Genomic DNA, 16441 nt, shown 5'->3' on the forward strand with positions numbered 1-16441 from the left:
AAACTATAAAACTCCTAGAAGGTAAAAGAAAATGTAGATGACCTAGGGTGTGGTGATGACTTTTTAGACACAGCACTAAAGACACAATCCATGAAAGAAATAATTGGTAAGCTGGACTTCATGAAAAATAAAAACTTCTGCTCTGCAAAAGACAATGTCAAGAGAATTAGTAGACAAGCTGTAGACCAGGAGAAAATATTTGTGAAACACACACCTGATAAAGGACTGTTAATCCTAAATACACAAAGACCTCTTAAAACGCAACAGTAAGAAAACAAACAACCCAATTTAAAAACGGGCCAAAGACCTTAACAGACACCTCACCAAAGAAGATGGCAGATGGCAATAAGTATAGGAAAACATACTCCATATCATATACCATCAAGGAGAAAGCAAAGTAAAACAATGAGATATCACTACAAGCCTATTAGAATGGCCACAGTCCAAGACCCGGACAGCACCAAATGCTGGTGAGGATGTAGAACAATAGGAATTCTTGTTCATTGTTGGTGGGAATGCAAAATGGTGCAGCCACTTTAGAAGACAGCTTGGCATTTTCTTATAAAACTAACCTTAGGACTTCCCTGGTGGCGCAGTGCTTAAGAATCCACCTGCCAATGCAGGGGACACGGGTTCGATCCCTGGTCTAGGAAGATCCCACATGCCGCGGAGCAACTAAGCCCATGTGCCACAACTACTGAGCCCGAATGCTACACTACTGAAGCCCGTTCTGCTAGAGCCCGTGCTCCGCAGCAAGAGAAGCCACCGCAATGAGAAGCCCGCATACTGCAACAAAGACCCAGCGCAGCCAAAAATAAAAATTAAAAAAAAAGAGTAATGCTTAAAAATAAATAAATAAATTAGCAAGACATGTTTATAATCAATGTTTAAACTGTCAGTCGTATAACACGGGTAAAACCATTAGGTAGGTAGGTAGATAGATAGGTAGGTAGATAGATGAATGAAACTAAACATACTCTTACTGTATGATCCAGCAGTCTCACTCCTTGCTATTAACCCAAAGGAGTTGAAAACTTATGTCCACACAAAAACCTGCACATGGATGTTTATAGCAGCATTATTCATAATTGCCAAAGCTTGCAAGCAAACAGGATGTCCTTCGGAAGGCAAATGGGTAAACTGCGGTCTATCCAGACAATGGAATATTATTCAGCACTAAAAAGAAATGAGCTGTCAAGCCTTCAAGGCATATAACTAAGTGGAAGAAGCCAATCTGGGGATTTTCCTGGAGGTGCAGTGGTTAAGACTCCGCGCTTCCAATGCAGGGGGCACAGGTTCAAGCCTTGGTCAGGGAACTAAGATCCCACATGCCATGCGGTGCGGCCAAAAAATAAAAAAAGAAGCCAATCTGAAAAGGCTACATACTGCATGATTCCAACTATGTGACATCCTGGAAAAGGCAAAACTATGGAGACGGGAAGGATCAGGGGCTGGGCATGGGAGGGATGAATAGGCAGAGCACAGAGGATTTGGGGAGAGTGGAAAGACTGTATGATACCATGTGTTGGATCCGCGTCTTCATGTATCTGTCCAAACCCCTAGAACATAGAACACCAAGAGTGAACTGTAATTTAACTATGGATTTGGGGTGGTTATGAACTGTCAGTGTAGGCTCATCAGCTGTAACAAGTGTACCATCTGGTGGGGACGTTAATAATGGGGGAGGCTGTGTATGTGTGAAGGCAGGTGGTCTTTGGGAACTCTACCTACTTTTCCCGCCTCAATTTTGCTTCGAAGCTAAAACTGCTCTAAAAAAATAAAATCTTAAGAAAAAAATCCTAAAGCACTGAAACAACACAATGAAGAGTTTTGGCTAATAAGCCAACATGGGGATTAAAATGGAATAAATACATAATTAAATAAATCCAAAAGAAGGCAGGAAAAGAAGAAAAAAGGAAGTAAAGAACAGATGGGGAAAATATAAAACAAATAGCAAAATGCTAGATTAAACCCAGCCTTACCAATTAAAATAAAAAATTAGATTCTCTGCTTGAAAGAATTTGTAGGAAATCCTTAATGCACTTGCTCAGAAAGGAAAGTTGATGGGAGTGATTGAGTTAGAGGTTCTTCTCCCTTTATGTCAGTGACGAGTCTTTTCCTGGGTTCATTGAAGTCTAAATGAATGTGCCTGTAGCTAAGGCTCATTTATAAAATTTGCAAGTAGAGATTTTAACTTTCTAAAGCTTCCTCTTTTTTATGTATAGTCAACATTATCTAATATGCCTAGGTAAGTTTAAATAAAAATTGGAAGTATTCATTCACTAGTTCCCTTTGTGACTTTAATCGATGTTTGTTTGTACATTTTTAGTTATGCATATTTCTAAATTGTTCTTAATATTTTTTAGGTGTTCATACAGTGGTATTTGGGACACAATTGTTGGAGCTTGAAGAAGTTTTTTTTTTTAACCACCATCTTTTTCTACTTTAAATGGAAGTAGATCTTTGTGCAAAAAAAATAATTTGGGTTGTTATGCAAGCTAGTAGATGTGGCACAGCAAACGTATAATAAATCCAGTTCAGTGGACAAGACCATTAAATGTACACATATATGTAAAAATGTTCTGTTCCGTATTCGCCCTCTCACCCCAGTTTGAATCCTGGCTGTGTACTGTATATAAGCTACTCCAGTACGTCTCCACAGCATGGTATCTGATGTATGGTATGATCAATAGAGTGTTGCACTAAATGCAGTCTAATACTTCATTTTTTTTTAATCGTCTGAACTAAAATCTGTTCATTGTGAGGTGTGCTTTGATCATCGCGTCGGTTATATTGCACAGTTGGTTATGTTTATGACCTGATATTCAGAGACTCTGGCATTGATCGCCAATGCAGTGCTTAGTTAATTCCATTTACCACAGTCCAAAGGTGTTATGTGAGCCACACTCGAAATACTAGATCAGTAGTTACTCACATACCAAAACAAAATGAAAAATGGAGTTTTTCCATGAACTTTACACTGTCCAGCACCCTGTTGATTTTAAAGTATCTTCATCAGACCAGTTCAGGAAGTAGAGCTGAGCACCTGCTCTGTCACAGGCACTGTGATTAGTACTAAAGATGCTGGTACCTTTAACCAAACTTCCTAGGCAAGCGATCTACTCTCAGCATCTGGTCAGTGCAATAGATGAACCATGTACCAGGGGCTGCTCACCTGGTCCCAGTTTGCTGAACCACCTGGTCTCCCTGTTAGAAAACACATCGTTTGCTACTGTGCTTTTTCTGGGATTCAGTATCAGAGCATCACTGCCTCTTTTTTAGTCTTTTGTTGTTTTGTGTTCATTTTAAGGCAACCCACTAAATCGAGTTAATTTTAAAGGGACACCACTAAGAAGTTTCTGTACAACTTTTGCCTTATGACAGTTATCAAGTTAACATGTTTTTAATTCACATGAGTTATATTGAAGTCTAATATATATTGTATTACAAAGACTTGTTCTAATATTTTAAAATGTTTATGCAAAAAATATATAATAGAACTTCTCTTTAAAGTTAAAATACAGCACTACTTAAAGCTGAAAGGTTTAAAAGCATTCTTCACCTTACATGTGTTCTTCCACTGTGACTTTTAGCTGCAAACTGGTAAATTTCATTACCTTTAAGTTGGAAGCTGCCTACTGCTTCTGTTGTTTTGTTTTAACCAACAGAGCACAGCAGCACTACAAACTCTGGGAAGTGACTTGGATAAAAATATCAGGATATAGCTGTTTTACGTACTTTAATTTTGCTTCTTTTATGTCTCGAATATTTGATTTTGAAAAGTCAGGATATGAAGCAAATTCTCAGACTGAGCTGCTTCTTGGACCTCGCTAGAAGAATGTTTCATTCAGTATCTCATTTACAGTGGGTTTGCAAGCTGCTCGTTTTGGGACAGCTTTTTGCATGGGGTAGGAGCATGTCTGTTTGACCACATCAGTTTATTCAAAAGCAAAAATTTTTTTTAAATAAGATAAATGTTAAGTTGATTTATGAGTGAGCCTGTTAATTAAACCCCAGGTACTGCATATAATTCCACATCCCTTGACCAATAAAAGTTGCTGGAGAACCAAACCATGGTGGTTCTTAATAAAGGCCTTTAGGAAAAATGAAGAGGGGAGAAGATGTGGTATTTGGTCCGTGGAGTGTTTTCCAACACCACCAACCAATCCTCTGATTCTTCACACACCAGATGGGTTCTGTTCTGACCCTGTCTACACGGAGATGGCATCAGATTCCATAGGTTAAGGGCTGAGTAGGCATCACCACCACTACCACCACCCGCCCCCAGACACACACTGCAGATGTCAGTCACCCGTCCAGGTTGTTACCTGTGCTTCTCACCTACGAGCACAGGTTAAGTGCTAAGGTTAAGTCAGCACTAAGTCTGAGGTTCCCACGACCCCCTCCTCGGGTTTGATTAACTTCTAGAGCAGCTCACAGGACTGAGAGAAACGGTTTCCTTACGAGATTACTGGTTTATTGCAAAGGATGTTAAAGGATACAAATGAACGGCAGACGGGGAGATACATAGGGCCAGGTCTGGAAGGGTACCGGGCCCAGGAGCTTCTGTCCCCGTGGAGTTTGGGGTGCGCCACCCTCGCGGCACATGGATGTCTTCCTAGTCACCAACCCGGAAGCTCAGAAGCTCCTCAAATCCTGCTGTTCAAGAATTTTTCTAGAGCTTAATCTCCAGCATCCCCCTTCCCTGAGGCCAGTGGGTAGAGCTAAAAGTTCCTTCGATCTTTCTGGTGACCAGCCCCACACTGAGACTCTCTAGGGGACACACCTGAAGTCAGTTCATTAGCATAAACTCTGCTCACAAGGGACCCCTAAAACTCAGGAAATTCTAAGGGTTTTAGGAGCTTTGTGTCGGGAACCAGAGATAAAGACCAAATATATCTAGTTACAAACGTTATGTATGTATTTCCCACAACTTACTAAGTTTTCAGGATGCTCTTAATTTACATATCTAGAAAAGCATTTTCTCAGTCTTCCTGGAAAAAGATTCTACACTCCATCTGGACTTGGGATTATAATTTATTCTTTCACAGTCCAGCATTTAAGTGAAAATGAAAACATCACAATTTGGGAAACTATAACGGTTTTTTGAAAACATATTACTTGTGACTTATGCAAGAGTTTTTGAAATCTTTAAGAACATTGATTCCTAGCAGATCAGGATCATTCAGAGTGAAGAAAGTGCTAAAATTAGTAGTTTAAATGATTTGTAATTCATACCATGACACAGTAGATGGTTCTTTATTTTCTGTCATATTTGTCCTTTTTTTTTGCTTTTTTTGGAGGGGAAAATTAGAGGGACTTTAAAACACCTGTAAAGTTTAAAATAACTTTTTGTGCTAGTTGTAAAGTGATTTCTCTTTACTAATCAGTCTACCTGTGCACCTACAGACAATCTGAGTTTATCCCAGTTGTTGCTTGGTCGCTTCCTGATTGTATTTACTTGTTTAAGGAGTTGCTTTTAGAATTGTAGAGGGATTTATCTGAGGACACTCAACCTGCCAGCTTCAGAAAGAGGAGCCATTTGCCGGCCATCACCCTCTAAGGTCAGCAACGGACTTATGGGAGTGTTTGAACTTAAACAAGTATGGAGAAAATAGCACATAGAACCACTGTATCAGCTAGCTTCCACAATTGTCCGCATTATGCCAATCTTGTTTTATCTACTGTACCTTTGCCCCACTTTTTTTATGCTGTAATATTTGGAAACACCCAAAACATCTGTCATTTCACCCAAAAATAGTTCAGTATGCATCTCTGACAAGAATATATTTTTTTAGTTTTATATAATCAACATACCATTGGGAACTTCATAAAAGATAGTGTTACAAGCCAAGAATGGCTATGGCTTTTTCTTGCAATTATATAAAGTTGTCTTTCTGGCATGTATTGAAGAAGCAAGATGCACATCTTTAATCCAGCATTACAGGAGGTCATTTCCCAACATGTGGCTAATTGTACTGGAAGTTCTGTCCCCGAGCCCAGGGGACAGTTGTACCTTCAGCAGGGACACGGGGCAGCCAGCCTGCCACCCACAGCCAGCGCAGCTTCAGAGTGGTGGGACCCCTCGCCGGACTGGTTGTTAGACCTTCTCAGTATCACACTTGTTGCCGTAGTAATGTGAGGCACACCTAATTTAATCACCTCAGCATGTCTACATGAAGGACGTATTGAACTTGACCCATGCATCTCCGGAAGTTACGCTACCAAGTATGAAGCGCGTCGAGCTTGCAATAATGTCAGCATGCTCCTTCATCCTAGAGCACGTTGTCCTTCACCTGCGGGAACTGGATGAGAAATAGATAAGCCTGTGCTCTGACAGCTCCTTTCTCTAACTTCTTGATGTCATGTGTAAATTTCATTTTAAAGAAAAGCTAGCATTTTCAGAAAAACACTAAATTTCTGAGTATGTCACATTCCAAAATGCCATAGAAATAATTATGTTCACTAAATATTTAAGGGCCACCTAACTCTGTGTGAGAGTAAAGTGCTAAGTTCTGTACGTTGGGTGGGGAGCCGTCAAATCATTTTACATTGACTAGGAAAACTTGTGATTAATTTGGGCTAAGTCCACCACACCATTCTCCTTTCCAGAAAAGTCACCATGTTGGTTTCTGTGGCTATAAACATCTGTCACATGCCCTCACGCTATGCCTATTTCCTGGGGAAAATGGTGCTTTTATAGGACACTCTTGTGTTTCTCCGAATGCCCCTTGCTTTCTCATCGCCTCTCTGCCTTTGCATGGACTGTGTTTCACTGCCCTCACCCTGTAACACACCCTGCAGGCGGTCCAGGTCCGTCAGGCTGCAGCCCCCTTGTCCTGACGGGTGCAGCTGGGAGCCCTCAGTAACCCTCTCCCACTCCTGACATGTGCAGACACACCGCCCCAGTCCTGCGCTGTCCTGACACGTGCAGACACACCGCCCCAGTCCTGCGCTGTCCTGACACGTGCAGACACACCGCTCCAGTCCTGCGCTGTCCTGACCTTGCTTTTGGTATCGGTCACATTGGTCCGTAGATTGTCTTTATTTGTCTTCTCTACTGGGCTGAGACTTCCCTAGGAAAGGGCTGCCTTCTGTGTGCCTAGGGCCTGGCAATAGAAAGGACTCCAGTGCTTGTGGAAAGGACAAACGATCAGAGTCAGTTGTGTCCCCAAGTCCTTCTAAAGCACCTGAATATCAAGCCTACCCACTGCAAGATGCCTGTTGTGCAGTCGGATGTCTGATCCGACTCAGCCCCTTCCTGTCTGGGAGGGAGTTTCGTAACTCCTAGAGCTCACTTTCAAATGGTATCACCAAGATGGCGAAGTAGGGAGACCCCGGCCTCCATCCCCCGACTCCCAACAAAGATCAACAATTAGCTATCCACAGAGAAAAACAGCTCTGGGAGAACTCGGGGGTCCACTTCAGAAACCTCAGCTGCTCAGTGGAACAAAACCCTGAAAATAATCACACAGAAAGGGAAGAACAGCTTCCTTTTGTCTGCATCACCCCATCCCCCAGGCCAGCACTGCTCAGCACCAAGAGGGAGCTCCCCAGCTAGAAAGAGTTCTCCTCCCCAGGAAAGTGGGGGGGGGGTGAGCGACTAGCTTCCCCAGCCTTTTGGGGCACCACACAAGGGACCTGTTCAGTTTCACCCCACCTAGAGACCAGCAAAGCAAAGTGTCAGCCGTGCAGCTGGAACAACCATGGTTCCTAGTGCCCTGCTCCGCAGAGAGCCCGCCAGCTCTCAGTAGTTATCACTCCATGGGTACTCCCATTCCTGGGCACCTGCTGCCTGAGTCCCTCCCCATTCTCCCCGGCCCCACCAGAGCCCAGGAGCTGCAGCTACATAGGTGCAAGATGCCCGCCTAGGCCCCTGCGGCTGACCCCCGTTGCCGGGTGCACAGTGTGGCCAGCCCCTCCCAGCTGTGCACCTGCACACCCCCAGGCTGATCCCCATCACCAGCCTCCGCTGCTGTGTACACACCTGTGGGGAGATTCTGCAGCTCTAGGAAAGTACACCACCTGCCAGGGCCCCCGCAGCTGCTGTGGGCCCACGCTTGGCCCAAGCCCTTGCGACTGGCCTTGTTCCCCACCACTATGTGTGAGTCTGCGACCAGCCCCTGCCACTACACAGGCACCTGCAGCTGGTCTCCACAGCCAGGTGTGTGCACACCTCCAACTGTGGCCATTACTGCTTCCTGCCCTGTGCCCCAGCAGCTGAACCTGGAGGTACCACTGAGGAACCCACCAGCCCTTGCAGCCACTGCAGAGCCCCGCACAGTGCTTGCCAGGAACCACACAGTTGATGCTGTGACCCTCAGTTGCCTGAGCCAATGGCACAGTATCCCTCCCACCCAGACTACCCCCGACCCTGCACTTGGAACCCCGCACCACTAGGCCTGGGATCCCAGCACACTCCGGCATGCCCCCGCCTGCAGGTGAAGGTCTTTCCTTATACCAAAGTCAGCCCGTAAAGTCTGGAAGAGATAGCTGCTGCTTCAAGTGCACAGATACCTATTAATAGCAAGACTGCAGGGATCACAAAGCATCAGGGAATCGTGAGACCACCAAAGGAACACGGCAGACTTCCAGTAACTCTCCCCAGAGAAATGGGGACACGTGAGTTGGCCAACAAAGAATTCAAAATAATTGTTCCAAAAATGCTCAGAGAGCTACAAGAGAACACAGATAAAACAACAAAATCAGGAGAACAAAATGAGAAGTTCAACAAAGAGATAGAAAACATAAAAAAGAACCAAACAGACATTTTGGAGCTGAAGAATACAACGACTGAACCAAAGAATTGAATACAGAGCTTCAACAGCAACGGAAGAAAGAAACAGCGAGCTTGAAGACATAGCATTGGAAATTATTCAAACAGAGAAGCAAAGCCGGCGGGGGTGGGGGTGGGGGGACTGAAAAGCCTCCAGGACTTACAGGACACAGTTAAGAGACAGTCTGCACATCACTGGAGCCCCGGGAGGAGGAGAGAGGGAGGGAGAGCGGGAAGCTTGTTTAAAGAAATGATGGCTGAGAACTTCCCAAACCTTGGGAGGCATTTGGAGTCCAAGTTTCAGTCCACAACTCTCTTTCCAGGACACATGGGTAATGAAACTGTCTAAAATCGTAACTCTCAGAGCAGCCTCTTCGTTTGCAACTGTTGACGTCAGTGCCTAGTTACCCAGTTGTCTTGTTTTACATTCTAGGGTTAAGAGCTTTGCTGTTTAGGTTGCAGGTTTTGTTGTTTGGACCAGTATTTCTTGGGAACGCTGTCTGTGCACTCTTAGTTGGCCTCTTGGTACCTGACGGTACAGCCTGTGGGCAAGCAGGCGTCCAGACTGCTGTGCTGTCCGTGTGCACTGACTGGTCACTTGAGGCTGTGAGAAGCAATAGAACAGATGACTTGTCGATAAACGTCTGCTTTCAGGGCTAGGCCTGCTCAGCTGTCCAAGACTTGTAGGATGGGCCATAAGTGCCTGGGGTGGAATGTGTCGAATCTCTAAATTCTGTGAATTACACACACTCTGTTACACATTGAAGCAGAAGCCAGAGCTGTGAAAACTCAGTAACTGCCTTTTCGAAGCCGTAGGAGAGGAGTGGCAAATAATAGATTTCCTCCTCTAATTTTAAGATGAAATGATTTCACCTGAAGCTTTTAAATTTGGTTTTCTATTTAGGTTGTTTATACATGTTTTTACCTGATTCTTCAAACTTTAGCCCTATCTGAGCCGTGAGAAATACACTTCTGCACTTGGAGAAATCCAGTACCCAAGTGCTGCGTTGCTTGTTCAATGTGTCTCCGATCAAAGTATAGGATTTCATGCCCACTTTTCTTTTCTTCTTTTAAAAGAAAACATAGTTTATTGAGAAATTACTGGAGAATTTTTGTTTAACAGATTCCTCATTTTTAATCCTGTCATTTGAAATGTCTATCGTAAAGCCTCGACGGGGCAACAACTTAAAGGTGTTCTCACTTTTAACATCTGATTTAACCTTCAAAATAGCCCTTTGCGGTGGCTCAGAGTACAGGGGCCCGAGATGCAGACGCCAGGGCTGCCACTCCCAGGAAGTGGACGGCAGGCCCCCGGGGACAGCCCTGTGGTCTCCACAGCAAGGCACAGTAGGACAAGGCACCGGGATTTCTGTTGAGTGGCACCTTTTTTTCTTCAGACTTCATGGAAATTTCAAACACACGTGTTTACTGGAATTTCAAGGACTATAAAGCGTCCTCATTTTAACTGGTAAGAGTATTTTCCATGTTTAACATACCTTTAGTGCCAAGTTGTTGGAGGTGGGAAATAAGTTGATTTCATCACTGTGAAACCATGCTTTGATTTCAAAAGAAAAGAAAAAGAAACGTGCAAGCTTGATAACTTGTCTTTTTGTCCCTGCGTTCAGTACACTGAAAACATTATCAATTAAAAATGCATGACTGAAAATGCGTGCCAGCTGGTTTCCGAATGCTTGTCGCAGTCGTTTTGTATTTGGTGCCTAAGGCTGTGCCGAAGTCGCTTGTGAGTCGGGTATTTCTCTGTGAAGGTGAGGCAGTGCCTGGGGGCCTGAGCCGTGGCTGCTGCCCTTCGCCCGCAGGAGGGTGGTCTCTGCCTGATGGCCCTCGGCCCTCGCCCAGCAGCATCTAATGTCTGCAGTTACCGTGGCAACACTCCTGTGCTCTCTGCCAATAAACGCCTGAGCCGGCTGGCCCTCGTCTGTGCTGCTTCTTTTCTCTGTTTATTTGACTGAGTCCTTGAACAAGAATAGAAGAAAAATGTCCTTAGGTACTCGGATTTTTTTACTTGATCTGCAGCTATCCGATTACTGTACTCTGGCCTTCCTGCCTTCCTCTTTTTGTTTCCTGCAGTAATGTTGGCTTTAAGCACTAGCCCGTGACTTCAGACTTTTACCCAATGTAGTTACGTTTGGGGATCCATGTAGCGGCCTTGGCTTTAGGCCGGGTCTGGTGTTTGTCTCCGGGGATGTCGCGGTGAGATGGTGTCTCACCCGTTGTCAGAGCCGTTCTCACAGGGTGACGCCACACAGCAGAGCACTCGGCTGGGCGTGGGTACGAGTCGAGTCCACGGAAAACGTCGTAGAAAGCACAGCGGGCAGCGTCGGGATCCATCCACGAGGGAGGGGTGTTTGGTGCCAGGCCGGGGCCCCCAGCAAGGCGGGCTGTTGGAGGGGGCTCTTGGCAGGAAGCAGGCATTTGCTCCTGACCCCCAGGATTCCTCTCAAGGAGCAGAAGGCAGCACAGAGACAGAAGAGCCTCCAGTTCCCTTGAAATCCTCAAGTGAAACAGGCTGTCTGTCTCTGGCCCTAGTCAACACCTAGGTCATAAAACCAGTAAAAGACGGATTAATGGCGATGTTAGCTGTCACAAGCAGTCACTCTTAACTGGTTCACACTACCGGTCACAGTCAACACGGCCAGTGTTTGGGGTTTAAGTTGAAGCCACACTCACAGCAAGATCCCAGGCAGCAGGCGTGGTGTCCCCTGCCCGTGAGCCACTGGGCTTCCTGAACCTGTGCAGGCGTGAGCAGAGAGCGTTGGCTGGGTCTTCCAGATGCTCAGGGCTGCCCGCACTTCCCTTTCCTCATTCCCCACCACCGTAGGAGCTCCGATGGGGGCAGCGTGCGGATGTGCCCCGTCTGCCCGGGATGCTGCGCTGTGGTCACCTCCCTGGGCCCACATGGGTATGTGGGGAAACGCTTAGGAGTGGAATTGCCAAGTCAAAGATGTGCTCCTTTTTAAGAGCCGTAAAGCCAAACTGCCCTCCAGAGAACTTGTGCCAATTTACCTTCCCATTAATAGTGCAGGAGGCCCAAACTTAAATCCATGCTGTACGTAAGAAGAAGCCATTTTTTAAAAAATTATGGTTTATATTTTGTATTATTAAATGTTAACCTTTGCCATACATACTGTGGCAGTCATGAAGAAGGTGTCCTTTAATCTATAAACAGCAGTCACAGGCTACAGGAGCACTGTTGTTATGAAGGGCACACCGCGGGCATCCCTGGGAAATCAGTCCTGCTGTGGAGGAAAGTGGAACAGAGTCTATGTGTCCCAATCAGAACACATGGAAAAGCCAGCAGCCTGGCTCACCTAACGAAGCCCTGGTCCTTCTGAAAAACTCGATAAGCTTCTATTGTTGGTGTAATCAAGTTCAAATTTTATTCCTAGGAAAGGTTAGTTTTTATGGTGGAAATTCAGGATTTACACCTCACTATCCAAAAATCTACGTGTTTTGAATATGGTGAGGTTCAAAGTACCCTTCCAGCCAGGTTCAGGCCCAGGAGGGAGGGGCTACAATTGCGGGCCCTACAGGCCCCTAGCTGGCTCTGCCGTCAGCCTAGCTTAACCACACACAGCTTGGAGTTTTCAGGGGGAGACATACCTTCACAGAGTGGGTATTCAGTTTTGGTTTTGGTTTTTTTTTTTTTTCCTGTTTTCTCTAGGATTTTTAAAAATAGCTAATACATTTTTACATGTCAAAAATCAAAGCAGTATGGAAGGTCAGCCTGGGGCCTCCTTGCCTCTGCCTCACTCACTGCTCACCCCACACCTACAGTAACCACTGGCTAGTGTGTGTATCCTTCCAGAGTTCCTTGATGTGGACACAGGTATTATTCCTCCTCTCTTCCTCAAACAAAAGGCAACATGTTACACACACTGTCTTTTTCCATCTATACTGCATCTTGGAGCTCTTGGCACGTCTGGGTACATTGAGAGCTTTCTCCTTCTTATCGAAGGCTGAATAATGTTCCATTGTGTGAATATGCCATGTTTTCTTTAACTACTTCCTTGCTGATAAACAATTGGGTCATTTCCAATTCCCTGGTTCTTTTGAGGTAATTCCAAAATACATGATTAATGACAGCATCGTCAACTTCTGTCTTCACCCACATTTCTGTCTCCTTCCTTCATTCATTAGAAAAAGTAACAGCATTCCTCCCAGTTCAGCCCCTTTCCTATGCAGAGGCAAGAAGCATTTACAAAATTTGATGGAAACGGGAAAAAAAATCCAGCAAGAAATGTGAAAGACCTTTTGATGAAAACTTTATTGAAATAAATATAAGAAGACCAACTTAATGGAGACATACTCTATTTGGGGATAGAAAGAGTCAATATTATAAAGATGTCAGTCCTCCAAAATTAGTAAGTTCAATGCAGTTTAATAAAATTCCCAAATGGAATGTTAAAATAGAAATCGACAAGCTCATTCTAAAGTTCATATAAAAAAGAAAATTGCCAAGGAAAGCAAAGAACAAGGGCGGGTAGGGAGACTTGCCATACCAAATACTAAAATGCACTGCAAAATTAAGTTAGAACAGTGCTGTGAGCCCAGGTGTAGACCAGTTGATCCACAGAAGAGCAGCGTCTAGAAACTTTCCCTTGTATCTGTGGCAATTTATGAAGAAGCATGATGTGACATTTTACATCACTAAGGGCTCTTCACTGGATGGTGTTAGGGCCTTTTTCTTCCCATTTAATTGAATTTTTTTTAAAAAGGTTGGATCCCTAATTCATATTCACCAAAAAACTTAATTCCGGTTGGATTAAAGATCTAAAAGCAAAAGGTAAGATTTTTTTAAAGGCATTGGAAGAACATAAGAATTTTTTTATGACCAAAGGGTGAATCTTTCTGTAGGTGACTCAAAATACCCCATAAAGAAAGGGTTTGAGGTTTGACTCTGCAAATTAGCATTTTCTATACAAAAGAAAGCATACAGTCAGCAACGGGCTATGACAAAGCATTTGCAACACGTTTGACACAAGATTGGGGTCAGATAGATAATACAGAGATCCTAGCTAGTTAAACAGATACCGACTGGGGGGTGGGGGTGGGGGAAAGGCAGTGTGCTTTTCTAGTTTTCCCAAAATAATTTTAAGCTTGGCAAAGCACATAAATAGGCCATTCATCAAAGAAATAGATGATTGATCAACATGAAAAAGAAGGTAACCCTCACTAAGTCAGTGAAATGCAAATTCAGATAATCACGTTTTACTCCTGATATTGCTAACAGTATGGCTTGTTCTTTTTTGTCAAGCTTGCTAGAGGCTTATCAATTTTACTAATCTTTTCAAAGAACCAGCTTTTGGCTTCATTTGCTTTTGTTATCAATTTTATTGATTTCTGCTCTCTTTCCTTCATTCTGGAAGATGTGGGCTTACTTTTGTCTCAAGATGGAAGCTTATTGATCTGAGGCCTGCTTTCCTAATATAAGCTCTCAATGCTATAAATTCCTTCTAAGTACTACTTCCTTTAACTGTGCCCACAAATTTTAATACATTGTAATTGCATTTTTCTTCCATTTAAAATATCTTCTAATTCCTCTTGAGACCATCTTTTTGGTGGATTATTTATGAGCAGGTTGTTTAATTTCCGACTGATTTGAGATTTTCCTATCTTTACTGATTTCTAGTTTAATTCCATTATAGTTAGAAACATACTTTGTATGATTTTAAATTTTAGGTTATTTTAATAACCAGGATCTGAACTGTCTTGATGAATGTTCCATGTGAACATGAAAATTTTGTGTTCTGCTTTTGCTGGGGAGTGTTCTATAAATGTCAGTGATTTGGTTAATGGTGTTGTTTAGCTCTTCTGTGTCTTCACCAATCTTTGTCTACTAGTTCTGTTACCGATAGGCATGTCGATGTCTCTAACTATAATTGTAAATTTGTCTAGTTCTCCTTTCGGGGTCAGATGTTCCTTCATGTATTGCATTTTGCCTCAGGACAGTCTTCTTTGTAGTTTTAGCCTTTTTCCCAGAAGATCAGCTTAATCTGCCCTCCATAGCCACTCTGTTTACTTTCGTAGTGCGGCTTTCCCCGTGCATGCAGAGAACCCTTTGTGGGTCTTGCATTCTGTCATTTTGTAGGGATGATATCTGCCGTGCTTCCCATAGGAGCCTGCCAGGTTTTAGGAACGTTCATGTGCTCACACTCATTCACTGTGGGCTCAGACGCTTGTGTTTGGAAGCTCTTGTTAGGTTCTCAGGAAAGATCCACTGCTGTGTCTCCTCCATGACAGCACTCTTCCACCTCTGACCCCAGGTGAATGGGAGCTTCCCACATATCAAGCAGTCCTTTGACACCAGCTGGGTGTCCTACAGTTCAGCTCAGTGCTGTTACCTGGAGACAGTGGCAGGTCCCACGGGTTAAGGGCTCAGCCCCACAAGACTGCCCCCGCCCCAACTTCAGACGCCAATCACAGGTCCAGGTTGTTACCTGTGCTTCTGACCAACCAGCTGTAAATTGGAAGGTCCCAGGACCCCCCTCCCTTGGGTTCAATTAATTTGCTAGAGCAGCTCACAGAAATGAGGAGAACAGTTTACTTACTGGATTACTGCTTTATCATAGAGGATATAACTCAAGAACAGCCAGATGGAAGAGATGCATGGGGCACGGTACAGGGAAAGAGTGCAGTTTACATGCTCTGTGGGTACCACTTTCCTCGCATCTCCATCTGTTCGCCACCCTGGAATCTCTATGAACCCCGTCCTTCTGGGCTTTACAGAGGCTTCATCACATAGGTGTGAGTGATTAAGTCATTGGCCATTGGTGAATGACTCAATCTCCAGCCCCTCTGTCCTCCCCAGAAGTCAGGGATGGGAAAGTTCCAACCCTCTCCTCCCAGTTGGTTTCCCTGGCAACCAGCCCCCATTCTTAGGGGCTGGCCAGAAGTCATCTCAAAAGGTGTGTTGGGAAGGGGCTTGTTATGAATGAAATGACAAGGCACTCCTTTCACCTTTCTGGCTCTGGAGCTGTTTCAGGAACCGAGAACAAAAGACCAAATTCTAGAACTATTGTTCTATTCCCCATGTTCCCAGTTACCTTTTGGTATCACTTCTCTTCTGTCTGAAGCACATCCTTTGACTATTCCCTTAAAGCAGGTCTCCTGGCTATCAATTCTTAGTTTTCCTGCACATGAGTATATCCTTATTTCTCCCTCATTCCTGAGGGATATTTCACTGGATACAGAATTCTGAGTTGACAGTTCTTTTCTTTCAGCACTTTAAGAAACGTGCCATTTCCTCCTGGCCTCCGTAGTTTCTGATGAAAAAACACATGGGCATTTGTTGTTCCCTTGTAGGTCATCTTTCATTTTTCTCTGGCTGCTTTCAAGATGTCTGTTAGTTTTCAACAGTTTTCAATGTATCTAGGCTTGGATTTCCTGGTTTATCCTGTTTCAGCTTCACTCAGCTTACTTGGGAGGTTTTTAGCCATCATTTCTGCACGTTTTTAAAGCACTACACTCTTCCTCTTATCCTTCTAGGACTCCTATAACACAACCCGGAAACTTTTTCTTCAGCCCTTTTTTCTCTCTGTTGTTCAGACTGGATGATTTGTATTATCTTTATTTTGTCATCTTCAATCTTCTATTGAGTCTATCCAGTAAGGTTTTTTTAATTTCAGTTGGAGTATTTTTCAGTTC

General features: G+C 44.1%; 1 protein-coding gene across 4 annotated transcripts in view; it reads left to right on the top strand.

The window, feature by feature from the left end:
* The window catches only part of RAB4A (RAB4A, member RAS oncogene family), a 55238-nt gene extending 49381 nt beyond the window's left edge, over positions 1 to 5857 (top strand). For 3 of the 4 annotated variants that reach the window (XM_049697420.1, XM_049697422.1, XM_049697423.1), the window contains one exon: positions 2377 to 5857. The gene's annotated coding sequence lies outside the window, so the exon portion shown is untranslated. The remainder of the gene's footprint in view (positions 1 to 2376) is intronic. The other variant, XM_049697421.1, reaches the window with a different exon arrangement.
* Positions 5858 to 16441: the final 10584 nt, after the last annotated feature.

The sequence above is a fragment of the Orcinus orca genome, chromosome 14, assembly GCF_937001465.1.
Source record: "Orcinus orca chromosome 14, mOrcOrc1.1, whole genome shotgun sequence".
NCBI lineage: Eukaryota > Metazoa > Chordata > Mammalia > Artiodactyla > Delphinidae > Orcinus > Orcinus orca.